This window comes from Ornithorhynchus anatinus, chromosome 14 (genome assembly GCF_004115215.2).
Source record: "Ornithorhynchus anatinus isolate Pmale09 chromosome 14, mOrnAna1.pri.v4, whole genome shotgun sequence".
Taxonomy (NCBI): domain Eukaryota; kingdom Metazoa; phylum Chordata; class Mammalia; order Monotremata; family Ornithorhynchidae; genus Ornithorhynchus; species Ornithorhynchus anatinus.
In genome coordinates this window covers 22,550,315-22,562,772 of record NC_041741.1, presented here as the reverse complement: position 1 = coordinate 22,562,772, position 12,458 = coordinate 22,550,315, and the positions used below count along the sequence as shown (strand labels likewise).

Here is a 12,458-nt window from a genome sequence, read left to right as displayed (position 1 = left end):
GTAAGCACTCAATAAATACTATTGAATGAATGTGACTGTCAACCAGAGTTGTACTCTTCCAAGTGCTTAATTCAGTGCTCTGCACACAATAAGGGCTCAATAAATACCACTGATGACAATGATGGTGATAATAATAATAATGGTATTTGTTAAGCATTTACTATGTGCAAAGCTCTGTTCTAAGCCCTGGGGAAGATACAAGGTGATCAGGTTGTCCCACGTGGGGCTCACAGTCTTAATCCCCATTTTCCAGATGAGGTAATTGAGGTAGGCCCAGAGAAGTAAAGTGACTTTCCCAAAGTCACATAGCTGACAAATGGCGGTGGTGGGATTAGAACCCACGACCTCTGACTCCTAAGTCCAGGCCTTTCCACTGAGCCACGCTGCTTCTGAACTGTAAGTTCATTGTGAGCAGGGAATGTTACTTTCCCAAGTACTTATTAACAATAATAATAATAATCGTGGTAATTGTTAAATGCTTACTATGTGCCAAGCACTGTTCTAAGTACTGGGGGAGATACAAGGTAAACAGGTTGTCCCACTTGGGCTCACAGTCTTCATCCCTATTTTCCAGATGAAGTAACTGAGGCACAGAGAAGTGAAGTGACTTGCCCCTAGTCGCACAGCTGACAAGTAGTGGAGGCGGGATTAAAACCTACAACCTCTGACTCCCAAGCCTGTGCTCGTTCCGCTGAGCCACACTGTTTCTCTGCTTACTCTGTGCTAAGCACTGTTCTAAGTGTTGGGGTAATACAAGGTCATCAGGTTGTCCCATGTGGGGCTCATAATCTTAATCCCCAGATGAGGGAATTGAAGCACAGAGGAGTGGCTTGCAAATGCCTTGCCCAAGGTCACACAGCAGACAGGTGGCGGTCTGACTACCTCTTCTGACTCCCAAGCCAGTGGTCTTTCCACTAGTACAGTGCTCTGCGCACAGTGAGGGCTCACTAAATACGACTGAATGAATGAACCCCTAAAATTAGTTGTAGTATTTATCGGGCACGTACTCTGTGCTCAGCACTGTGCTGGATACCAGGGTAGAGGGAACGATCCTTGTCCAACACGTGGCCCCCAGTCTAAGGGGCAGGGAGATGGGGTATTTAATTCCCATTTTGCATCTGAGAAGACTGAGGAGCAGAGAGGTGAGGTGAGCTGCCCAAGGTCACAGAGCTTCAGAGCGGTGGCCGAGGGGGGCAAAGGCAGTCCTGGCTGCTGGCTGAGGGGGAAGAGGAGGAAGAGGAGGACGAAGGCCCACTTTTCTTCATCTCCCCCTGCCTCGTTCCTTTCGCTCTTCCTCCCTCTGCCTCTGCCTCTAATTTTAGTAGGATTCTGCCATGGAAGAAGGGAATCTTTGATTTTCATCTAATATAATAATAATATTTGTTAAGCACTTACTATGTGCCAAGCACTGTACTAAGCACTGGTATAGATAGCCTTTCCTAGTGAATAGAGCACAGGCCTGGGCCTCCCTCTGCCTGCTCCACAGCACTTAGGTTTAGTGCTATGATTTTATTGATTTATATTGATGTCTGTTCACTTGTATCGATGTCCGTCTCCCCGCTTTTAGACTGTGAGATCTTTGGGGGCAGGGGATTGTGTCTCTTTATTATGATTAATAATAATAATGTTGGTATTTGTTAAGCGCTTACTATGTGCCGAGCACTGTTCTAAGCGCTGGGGTAGACACAGGGGAATCAGGTTGTCCCATGTGGGGCTCACAATCTTAATCCCCATTTTACAGATGAGGGAACTGAGGCACAGAGAAGTTAAGTGACTTGTCCACAGTCACACAGCTGACAAGTGGCAGAGCTGGGATTCGAACTCATGAGCCCTGACTCCAAAGCCCATGCTCTTTCCACTGAGCCACGCTGATTATTATGTGTTAAGTGCCTACTATGTGCCAAGCACTGTTCTAAGTGCTGGGGTTGATACAAGGTCATCAGGTTGCCCCACGTGGGGCTCCCAGTCTTCATCCCCATTTTACAGATGAGGTCACTGAGGCCCAGAGAAGTGAAGTAATAATGTTGGTATTTGTTAAGTGCTTACTATGTGCAGAGCACTGTTCTAAGCGCTGGGGTAGACAAAGTGACCGGCCCAAAGTCACCCAGCGGACGTGTGGCAGGGGCGGGACTCGAACCCACGACATCAGTGAAGCAGCGTGGCTCAGTGGAAAGAGCATGGGCTTTGGAGTCAGAGGTCATGAGTTTGAATCCCAGCTCTGCCACTTGTCAGCTGTGTGACTGTGGGCAAGTCACTTCACTTCTCTGTGTCTCAGTTCCCTCATCTGTCAAATGGGGATTAAGACTGTGAGCCCCACGTGGGACAACCTGATTCCCCTGTGTCTACCCCAGTGCTTAGAACAGTCCTCTGCACATAGTAAGCGCTTAACAAATACCAACAATATTATTTTCTGACTCCCAAGCCCATGCTCATTCCACTGAGCCGTGCTGCTTCTCTTTAGCGCTCTCTTGTACTTTCCCAAGCGCTTGAGGCCAGCGCTGCACCCGCAGCAGGCACTCAATAAATAGGAATGAATGAATGAATGAATGAGTGAATGAATGACTGAATGAATGATTGAATCCCTATTTTAATCTTAATCCCTATTTTACAGATGAGGTAACTGACGCACATAGAAGTTAAATGACTTGCCCAAAGTCTCACAGCTGAGAAGTGGTGGGGCAGGGATCAGAACCCATGACCTCTGACTCCCAAGCCCGAGCTCTTTCCACTAAGCCACGATTCACTACCTACAACAAGCTGATAGCCGAGAAGTAGTGGAGCTTGAATTAAAAACCCAAGTCTCTAACTCCTAGGCCTGGACTCTTTCAACTAGGTCATGATGCTTCAATCAGCATGTATAGATGATTGATTCTTAGCTTTCTTCATTTTTCCAGATCACATTTTAGATATGAAGAACATAAAACATACTTTTTCTATCCCCTTCAGCTCCCTTCTCCTCCTCATAAGTGGAAGTTCCCATCCCAAATTTCCTATATGAGTCCTTGGAAAGATTTAGTGCCTCTGCTATCATTGTGTCTTCATCTCTTTGTTCTGTTTCAGCTCTGGGTAGTGAGGATAAATATGCTTTGCCTTGACACTCAAGTTTCTACCTGCTGTGATTTGAATGAATGAATGAATGAATGAGTGAGTGAATGAATGAATAATAATGTTGGTATTTGTTCAGCGCTTACTATGTGCAGAGCACTGTTCTAAGCGCTGGGGTAGACACAGGGGAATCAGGTTGTCCCTCGTGAGGCTCACAGTCTTCATCCCCATTTTACAGATGAGGGAACTGAGGCACAGAGAAGTAATAATGTTGGTATTTGTTAAGCGCTTACTATGTGCAGAGCACTGTTCTAAGCGCTGGGGTAAACACAGGGGAATCAGGTTGTCCCACGTGGGGCTCCCAGTCTTCATCCCCATTTTACAGATGAGGGAACTGAGGCCCAGAGAAGTGACTTGCCCGCAGTCACACAGCTGACCAGTGGCAGAGCTGGGATTCGAACCCAGACCTCTGCCTCCCAAGCTCGGGCTCTTTCCACGGAGCCACGCTGCTTCTCTAATGAATGACTGAATGACTGAGTGACTGAGTGAATGAATGACTGAATGAATGACTGGATGAGTGAATGAATGACTGGATGACTGAATGAATGACTGAATGATTGACGAACGAACGAACGAACGAACGAACGAATGAATGAATGAATGAATGAAGGGGGAGTGGGGGAGAGAGGGCGGTGGCGGCGGCGGCGGCGGCGGGGGGAGGACGGCAGAGCGCGCGCAGGCGCCGTTGCCCGGCAACCCGGCCTCCAGCGCCCGCCTCCTCCGCGTTGCCGTGGCGACGGGCGGGCGGCGACGTGCTGACGCTAATTGTATATGAGCGCGAGCGGCGGGAGCTCGGGTCTTTTTAGCGCCATCTGCGAGGGGCGCCGCCGCCGCCGCTGCTGACGACGACGCCTCCATCGTCTCCTCCTCCTCCTCCTCCTCCTCCCGCCTCAGCCGTCCTGAGTCACTGCGCCGCCCCGGCCTCAGCCCCGGGCCTCGGACACCGGTAACGGCGGGAGGGAGCGAGGGAGGGAAGGAGGGAGGGAGAGAGGGCGGGGAGGAGGAGGAGGAGGAGGAGGAGGAGGCCGCTGGCGGGAGAGCGCCGGGCCGGGCCGGGCCGGGCCGGGCCGGGCCGGGCCGGGCCGGGCCAGGCCGAGGATGAGGGATCGGGGGCCGAGGTTCCGGGCCAGGCCGGGCCGGGCCGGGGGTTGGGGGGAGATGCGGGCGCTGCCGGTCCTCGCCCCGCCTTTCCGCGGCTGGAGCGGGCCGCGGGGACGGGCCCCATGGCCGCCTCGGGTCCCCTCCTCCTTTCCGTCCGTCCGTCCTTCCCCGCGGCGGGGCGGCGGTTGGGGACTGTTGGGAGGGGGGCCGTCCGTGCCGCGCCCCCGCCCGCCGAGGAGCCGCCGCCGTTGGCGCGGAGCGGCGGGAGGCCCCGGCGGAGGGAGCGCGTGGTGGCCGCTCGCCACACGTGGTAAGCGGCTGCGTGGCCGCCGCCGCCGCCGCCGCCGCCTCCGGGCGGGCCTCCGGGAAGGACGGGCAAGGGCGGGAGGGCCCGGGGCGGAGCGCACGGGCCTGGGAGGCCCGGGCCATGGGGGTTCCAATCCCGCGGCCGCCCCGTGACCTTGGGCCGGTCGTTGCCCTCCTCCGAAAACGGGCGAGGGGCGCCACGGCCGGGCCCAGCCTCTTGAGCCGCGATCCGCCCGCAGCGCTCATCACAGTGTCGGGCCCGCGGCCAGCGCTCAACAGAGGGCATTTCACGGAGCCCCAGGGAGGCCCGCGGCCCGGCTCCGGCTCCGGCTCCGGCTCCGGCTCGGGTTCATCCCCCCCCCCCCCTTCCGACAGGGGCGGCCCCGGCCCCGCCGATTTCAGGCAGCCCCCATCTTTACCGTCCCCAAAGTGCTCCTCGGCCCTCTCCGGGACGGAGGCGGTCGCCGGAAAGAGCAACCGACGGAACAAAAGATGGGGCCCGACGCGCCCCGGCCCCGGGCTTGAAAAGGCTCAGTCCTCAAAACTGGCCGCCCAGACTTCGCCCCGTGCGCTCCTGCGGCCTGGAAGGACATTTTGTGTCGCTCTCCCCTCCGGTGCTTCCCCCTACCCTCTCTGATTCCCAATACTATCAGGGCAGAGAAAACCGTTTCTCAAATATTCAATCTCTCAGCCGACCCACCGGGCACTTGAAAGACATTGGGTGGCCGGACTTCGACGCTTTCCAAATATTCAAGTTATATGTGCGTGGAAATCGGCTGGGGGGGGCGGGGCGGGGGTGGACTTGAGCCATCGAATGCTTAAATATAGAAGATGATACAGTGTATTTTTAGAAAGTCAGGACTGGGTCAAACTGGACATGGGATAGTGGGGGGCAGGGCTAAATCAGAGTGGCACCTATCAGTTTTTATGTATTATGTAGTGGGTTTTCTAAAATAAAATGTGAGGAAGCTGGTAGTGAGAGAAGCAGCGGGGCTCAGTGGAGAGAGCCCGGGCTTGGGCGTCGGAGGTCATGGGTTCTAATCCCGGCCCCCGCCACTTGTCAGCTGTGGGGCTTTGGGCGAGTCACTTCACTTCTCTGGGCCTCAGTTACCTCGTCTGTAAAATGGGGATTAAAACTGTGAGCCCCACGTGGGACAACCTGATGACCTTGTATCCCCCCCAGCGCTTAGAACAGTACTTTGCAGGTAGTAAGCACTTAAATGCCATTATTATTAATGGTTTGTGGTATTTGAGTGCTGACTCTTGCGCCAAGCACTGTACCAAACACTGGATTCAAGATAATCAGGATAGAGACTGCCACTCCTCAGGCTAATTAGGAGAGAGAACAGATATTCAGTCTGCATTTCCTGGAAAATGAGGGAAAATGAGGCACAGAGACCTTCAGGGACTTCCGGTGCCACACAGAAGGCAAATGGCTGAAGGCAGATTAGAACCCAGCTCTTTCCACTAGGCCACCATGGGTGTCAAGTTAGCTTATTTTTTAAAATTTCTGTTACAGTATTTATAAAATACTGGGTGCTAGACACAGTACTAAGCTTGGGGCTAAATACACAATAACCGGGTTGGATAAGGTCCTTGGCCTAGGTGGGGCTCACGGTCTTTATCCCCATTTTACAGATGAAGTCACTGAGGCACAGAGAAGTATAGGGACTGGCCCAGGGTCATACAGCAGGTACAGAGCAGAACCGGGATTAGAGCCCAGATCCTCTGACGCACGGCCCTGCATTAGGGCACCCTTCTTCTCTAGGCTCACCACGTGTTCCAATTTAGCCAGAACAACATTGAATGTTGGATCCTCCTGGGCAGTTTTAGCTAAGTTCACAGATGTCCTAGAAATGGCCCTCTTTTGGCCAAACCCATCAGCCCAGCATGCCTTAATTTACTTTAACCTGTGGATTGCCATTTCCAGAGTAGACCACGATGGGCTGATGCTGAGTTTTAGTGTAGACGATTTGGGACTTGTCACAGAATTCCAAGGGATTTGAATCTTGTTTTGCACACTGGATCCATCTCTCCCAGTTGGCTGCTGAGGATAAAAATTATGGTATTTGCCATGTGCATACTCTGTGCAAAACATGAAAATAAGAATTGGAGTAGGTAGACACCTGTTCCTTTACAGGGGCCATAGGCTAGGTGGGAGAACAGATATCGAATCCCCATTTTACAGAAGGAGAAAACTGAGGTCTGGGGAGGTGAAGTAATAATGTTGGTATTTGTTAAGCGCTTACTTTGTGCCGAGCACTGTTCTAAGCACTGGGGTAGATACAGGGTAATCAGGTTGTCCCATATGGGGCTCACAGTCTTAATCCCCATTTTACAGATGAGGGAACTGAGGCACAGAGAAGTTAAGTGACTTGCCCACAGTCACACGGCTGACAAGTGACAGAGCCGGGATTCGAACTCCCGTGACTTGACCGAGGTCACACAGCAGGCAAGTGGCAGAGTCCAGATATTAGAACACAAGCCCTCTGACTCTTTGGCCCCTGGTCTTTCCACTAGGCCATGCTATTTCTCAGCGGGGCCTACCAGTGGGTAGATAAAGTCCAACGGCCCAGTAGGAATAGTGTCTCCAGATTGGTTTTCAGTAAGTATGTGTGGATTTACCACCACAGCACCCCCCCCCCCCCAGCTCGCCATCAAGTTTTTATTTGTGCTTCTTGGTTTTTAAGACTTGGGCTATAGTTAGATTTAATTTATTCATATTAGTCAAGGCCTGATTATAACGTATAGATCTGAGGTGTCTCAGCTGAAACGTCAGTGGTAGGTAAAATACTCCCCAAAGCCCCCCTTGTAACGGGGTGAATTCCTCTCCATTGTTTGCTCAGGACAAGGAGTCATAGAGAAGACCGTTCTGAACCACACAGCGGCCTGCCCTGAGAGTCTAACTAACTTTTCTGTCTTTTCTTGGAAAATAAATGCCCTGTCACCAGTTTTTTTCTATTTGTAGTCTTGTTTGGTCCAATATTAAATACTGAAGCTCAGTGGTTTCGTGAGCTTTGCAGCTTGAACAAAATAAATGAAGACGTAAAGAGCGCTACATGGAGCTTTTCGTAGCTGAAATTAGAAAAAATATTGCAAGCTTAAGGGACTGTCAGTTTTGTTCTTTGTGGTTGCAGGACCTGGATGCTTGGGATCTTTGAAAATCCAATGATATTTCTCACTATTGTCCTAGTCTTATGGGTAGCAGTTCAATTATTTTTCACATAATTTCTCCTCAAGTTAGTGGGTGGCTGCATTTATTTCGCCAGTGGCATTTGAGTGGGTGCATAATGCTAAGGCATGTTCATCAGAAATGTAGTAAAGCAATGTGGAAATTGGTGTGGTGACAGAACAAGGGAATCGGTCCCAAAGATCAGTTTCACTTTTGAAAATTTTATTTTATTTAGTGATGTGTAAGATGTGAAAAATACTCACTTGCTACACTTCCGCTCAGCAGAATTACTTCTCTTATCTCTGCTTCCACGCCTTTTGACTCCACTAGTTATTCCAGATCTGTAACTTCCCTCCGAAGGCCTATTGCCCCGACTTCTCCCCCGCTCTCGCCCTGATAACTTTCCCTGGGACTTCTTAGACACCATCAGGCCTGAGTTCCCTCAAATCTCCCCAGTTCTGTACCCCCGTTTCCCAGTCTCTCTGATCCCATCCCCTCTCACTTTCTAAAAATACCCACTTCCACTCTTTGCTCGCTGGTCAACCCTCTTAAACTTCCCCTGGTCAACCCTCATAACCTGCTTTCCTCTTTGATGGCTCCTCTCTCTCTACCTTCCGGCACAGCACGTTTACATCTTTTCCCCATTCTAAAAGGACCTTCTCCAATTCCTCCTCCATCTTCTGGCTACCTCCCATTCCTGTCCCTACCACTCCAAGAGGTTGTACGAATCTGCTGCCTCCACTTAGACCCGCTACAGTCTGGTTTCTGCTTTCTTCACTCGTCTGAGCCTTAATTGTCTGAGCCACTAGAGACCACCTTCCTAAAACTAACGGATTTATCCTGATACTCCCCCTCCTCAGCTGCCATTGACACTGCCTCTCAAATTTCCTCATGTTTCCAGGACATCTCCACTGTCTGTCTTGCTGGCATCCAACTCCTTCTCTATAAGAAATTCACTCTTCCTCCCAGTTATCGATGATAGTGAATGATAACCGCCATCTCTGAGGTCTAGAGGCCTCATTCTTAACTGTTTTTTTTGTTTCCTTCACAACAGCATTGAGGGATCTGACCCTTCACCATCTTGAGTTGGACACCCATCAAAGCCTGACTTTCAATGAGTAGTATCTATTGAATGCTTACTGTGGGCGCAGAACTGCATTAAGTACATGGGAAAGTACAGTCAGTGCAGTAAAATTGAGCTTACAGTCTAGTGAGACACAGACATTTAAAATGTAATTCAGTGAGGGGAAGCAGCAGAGTATAAGGATCTGTATGTGGGTGCTATAGGGGTGGAGAAAGGATTCCAGGGGCCACGGACCCAAGTTCATACTTGCCTGCCTCACTCCTTCGGTCTTTCTCCTGTCCAGTTCGTAGTTCATTTTATGTTACTCGGATCACTTTTCAGAAATATCGTTCTGCCCATATTTTCCCCTCTACTCAAAAGCTTCAATTCTTTTGAGCAGAATCTCTAGAGGCCTGGCTTTCAGGCAGCCTTTTATATGGTATGTAAGTGCTTACTGAGTTTCAAGCTCTGTTCTAAGCGCTGGGGTTCAAGATAATCAGGATGAGCGTAGTCCCAGTCCAACTTAGGGCTCACAGGCTAAATCAGAGGGAGGAGGATTCAATCCCCATTTTTCAGTTTAGGTAACTGAGGCCCAAGAAAAGTTAGATGATTTGCCCAAGGTCAGACAGCAGACAAGTGACAGCTGGGATTAGAACCCAGGTCTTCTGCTTCCCAGGCCTGTGCTGTTTCCTCTAGGCCATATTGCTTCCATTAGCCTTTTCCCCTTTGCTTGGTCAATTACTTGATCCAGTTCTTTGTTCTTTTAAAGGCAACGACACTGAGCCTCATTCTTGTCTCTCCCCAAGTACTACTTTGCACCCCCTCCGTACTCGGGCACTACTCACAGTCACTCGGTAATTCTGGACCCGGGGATTTTAGTTCTTCACTCATCCCCACGTCTGTCTTTCCCTTGTCTTTTTCCTCCTGTCAGTGTTCATCTCATCCCCTGGATAGTAAGATCCTTGAGGGCTGGGACTGTGTCATCTAACTCTAGTGTTCTGCCCTTATTATGGCTTAGTACAGTAGGTGCTGAATATGCACTGTCCGCTAACCCCTGTTGAATTTTGATAAGCTTGTCTCCGTTCTACCTTTGATTATCTCAAAGTAGTGAGTGCTAGGGGTTATGTGATTGTTAGCTCTTTGAGGCAAGTGCTCTTGTTCAGTCCAGGCTCTCACATCTGGACTCTCCCACAGGCTGTTTCTCATGTCAGGAGGCAGAACTAATCTTCAGTTCCTGGATCACCTCGAGGAAGGGCAGGAGAAGTCCCCAAGAAATTTAGGGCAGGGGCAGCCTCAGCCCCAAAGCTCAGTTCCAAACCTGGCTATCCGGCACACTCAAGCCTTAATGCTTCTGAGGAAAGGTGCTCCCTAGATGGAATTCAGTCGTACGTGTCAGTCATTACAGTCTATAGCAAGTTCAGGAATTTTATAATTTAACAACAGAGCTTCTGGAAATGGACTCCATGGTACAACCATTCATAATGCAGCTATAATGTCACAATTGGGAAGTGCAAGAGAGGAGGTCAGCAGCAATTGTAGACAGTTTGCTCAAGGGGTTTGGAGAGGAATGGTAGGCAGGAGACGGGGTGATCACTGGAGGGTCAAGAGAGGGCTTTATTTTAGGATAAGGGGTACACAGACATGTACCCAGCATGGGCGAAGGAGCCATTGGAAAGTGAGCAGTTGAAGATTGCGGTCAGGGAGGGGAGAAGCAGGGGTGGAAGGGATTGCTTTGAGGGGAGAAGGGGTGGGGTCAGAAGGCCAAGTGGTGGGTATAGAGTTTGAGAGAAGATGGAATAGCTCAATACCGCTGGGAAGGATGGGAGAGTCAAGAGGGCTGAAGAGGAGCAGGGGAGATTTTAAGGACACCTCACCTAATGGTTGGGGAAAGCAGGGTAGGCTAGAGCATGGGCCTGGGACTCAGAAGGACCTGGGTTCTAATCCCAGCTCTGCCAATTGTCTATTTTGTCACCTTGGGCAAGTCACTTCACTTCTAGGCCTCAGTTCCCTTATCTGTAAAATGGGGATTAAGACTGTGAGCCCCATATGGGACAGGGACTGTATCCAACCCGATTTGCTTATATCCCCCCCAGTGCTTAGTACAGTGGCTGGAATATAGTAAGCGCTTAACAAATACTATTGTTAGTACTGTTAATTACTTTTGTCTGCAAAGTATATGGTCAGGCTATTAGGGGCAAGCTGCAGCAGGGTTGGGGGGACAGGGTTTGAGGAGGGAGTCTGAAACAGCTGTTAATGGGCAGGGAACATTTGAATCAATAAGGATGGAAAAGTATTTTTGCCAGGTGGATGAGAGGGCAGAAGTAAAACAAGTGAGGATAAATTCAAGAGGGATAAGGTCGGCCTGGTGTCTGGATTTCCACGGGGAGCACCCTGCAGCTCGTGCTCAGGAGCACAGGAAGCCTACTGGGGAGCTGATACTTGGCTACAGGCTGGTGTGGGGCACGTTTAGGGAAGAGCAGGGCCGGGGAGCAAGGGAATCGAGTTTGTTGACAGTGGGATGTTGAGGGTGTGGATTTGTGTGTCGAGGAGGTGGGATGGATATGGAGACCAGTTGGGGCACGATGACTTGAGAAAATTGGATGGGGTCAAAAGATCGGAGATCTCAGTGGGGAACAGGCGTGTAGAGATGATGGGAAAGTGTGTGGCCCATTTGGTAAGTGAGTGAGGTGGGGTTGGAGCAGGAAGATCAGAGGAGTTGAGTGAGAGGAAGAAGGCAGCTGGAAGTTTGTTCTAGAACTAGGTAACTTAGTTATTGCAATGAATTCTGCTACTGATACTAATGATAATCGGTATTTAAGTGTTTTCTGGGTGCCTAGTTAGACTGTGCTAAGTGCTGGGGGAGGTACAACACAATCAGATTGGACACCATCTAAACGGGAGGGAGAACAGGAATCTTACGAATAAGGAAACTAGGATACAGAGAAGTTAGCTTGCCTAAGGTGAACACAGCTGACAAAATGGTGGAGCTGGGGTAAGAACCCAGGTCCCCTGACTCCCAGGCCCATGCTTTTCCATTAGGCCATGCTGCAGTATTCAGTAATAAAATGTGTAAAAAAGTTCATGGATAGTATTAAAACCTGATGAATTCGTCTTCCAGTATTAGGTGGATGGACTTGACTGACTCCAGGCTTTCTGATTCAGAAAGCAAAGTGCTCTAAAGTATTTTCCTAATGTAATTTGTGGCTTCTGTTTCTTTTAGCCTCCAGACTAGGATACCCTGTGTTCCATTTGACCAGTGAAAAACTAGAATATCTAGGTACGTGTAAAATTTTGGTTCAAAATTGCCTATACGATGTCGGTCCATTTACTTATTATATACTTGACAGCTAAACGGTTATCCGGGCTACTAATTCCCTTGATCTGCACGATGGGAATTTGGAGAAAGGTAGGTTAGATGTGGCACTTGTTAAATCCTCTCACCGTGCAAAACAGTGTACTGAATGGTGGCATGTTGATTCACACCTGGTCCCTGGGCCTCACAGTTGCGGGGTGTGGTGTCTGTTGGGAGGACCCGTGCATCAGAAAAGAATCACAGGACAATGGCGAATTCCACAAAATCCACAAAATGTGGAATTCCACAAATTCTACAAAATTCCGCAGTATGAGAGCTCTTTGGACTCTTCCCCTCTCCAGGCAGTTCTCTCTTTGGTCTAAGCTAACCCCACCTTCCTGACATCCTGGGGATTGTAC

The 12,458-nt window shown here is 50.1% G+C and overlaps 1 protein-coding gene across 6 annotated transcripts in view; it reads left to right on the top strand.

The window, feature by feature from the left end:
• The first annotated feature begins 3,860 nt into the window (after positions 1-3,860).
• The window catches only part of NAP1L1 (nucleosome assembly protein 1 like 1), a 35,400-nt gene continuing 26,802 nt past the window's right edge, over positions 3,861-12,458 (top strand). For 4 of the 6 annotated variants that reach the window (XM_029078665.2, XM_029078663.2, XM_029078661.2 and 1 more), the window contains exons 1-2: positions 3,861-4,051; positions 11,968-12,024. The gene's annotated coding sequence lies outside the window, so the exon portion shown is untranslated. The remainder of the gene's footprint in view (positions 4,052-11,967; positions 12,025-12,458) is intronic. The other 2 variants (XM_029078662.2, XM_029078666.2) reach the window with 2 other exon arrangements.